Consider the following 1404-nt stretch of genomic DNA (forward strand, 5'->3'; position numbering starts at 1 on the left):
TATTAATTCATTCTTTATTCAAAAAATTTGAACAAAAAGAAAAAGAAATTCGCTCGCTGTTACAATTAATAAAACTTACAAAAATTATGGGATTGAAATTAACTTGGAATTAAATTATCCCCAATAATAATCGTATATATAATAGAAATAATAAATACTTATATATTAATCAATATTTACCGAAAAATTATTTATTAATAATTATTAACAATTATTAATTTTTAACCGTAACGAACTATAACGAACACAACGCGTATATCACTGCGCGTGCTAACTAACCAAGACACTGCCGTGTCTTCTGATTCTAGTCTAGTATTTTCCGATTTAGTACTTTTCCGAGATTACGTTTTCCGAAATTCGACTGTCATGGGACAGTACCCTGAAACCACACTCGGATCGCATACACCCATCGACATCTAGAATGGACCGCTGATGGCAATGGTGGGAAGTCTTTCTATCCCCACCATTGCCATCAGCGGTCCATTCTAGGGCCGCGGTCCGATACACGCTCACAACGCTTAAAAATCATTTCATCCTTGTTGTTTGTCAAATGTTAAACGAAGACAAACAATGCTCATGAGCGTTGTCAGCGTGATTCGGACCATGGCCTAGATGTCGATGCATACACCACACCGTTTCGGCACTAGTGCAAAAGTTACTAGCCACTGGCACTGAGCAGCATAGAGTGAGTGCACATCAATCGAATTCGCCATAAGATGTACAAAGCAGCCGTATTCCGTATTGCTCCGTCATTGGTTCGAGCTGCTACGTCATTTTACGCATGCGCACAAAGGCTGCGTTTCGTTATTCACTGTCAGTACTGGCAACATGACGTCATAAAGTAGTACTGCAGAAGCGTTCTGAAATTGCTAATAATACTTTTATATAACGTTGCATAACGATTAACGAAACGGATTTAGTAGTACTTATAGTACCGTAATATATATATAATATATATGGGGAATTCTACAGAACTTTTCACTTTCGAGTAAAAAAAAAATTTTTTACTCAGGCACAGCTTTGAATTTTTTTCTGGTGATTGATATTACATACCAAAATGCAGTTCTATGCGAGAAATTCATTTTTGATGGAGGTTCAGAGAGTTTGTGAAGAAATTTTAGGGCTAGTTTACTTTAAAAATATAAAATCGCAGATACTTACACGAAAATTAAATCTAATACTTTCTTGGATCGCTAATGTGTATACACATAAATTTATAACTATAATTCATATTATATTTTTTTTATATATTTCTTAATTCTCAATTATATTGTTTTACATGTTTGATATTTTAAAAATGTTTCTGAAATTTATTATTAATTGAAATCATACTGAAAACCTCATAATCTCGGAATGCTCAAGATATTTATTTTCTGCAAAATTTCTCATTTTAGGGGGAAAAAA

Source organism: Trachymyrmex cornetzi, unplaced genomic scaffold, assembly GCF_001594075.2.
Source record: "Trachymyrmex cornetzi isolate Tcor2-1 unplaced genomic scaffold, Tcor1.1 scaffold941, whole genome shotgun sequence".
In the NCBI taxonomy this organism is placed as follows: Eukaryota; Metazoa; Arthropoda; class Insecta; order Hymenoptera; family Formicidae; genus Trachymyrmex; species Trachymyrmex cornetzi.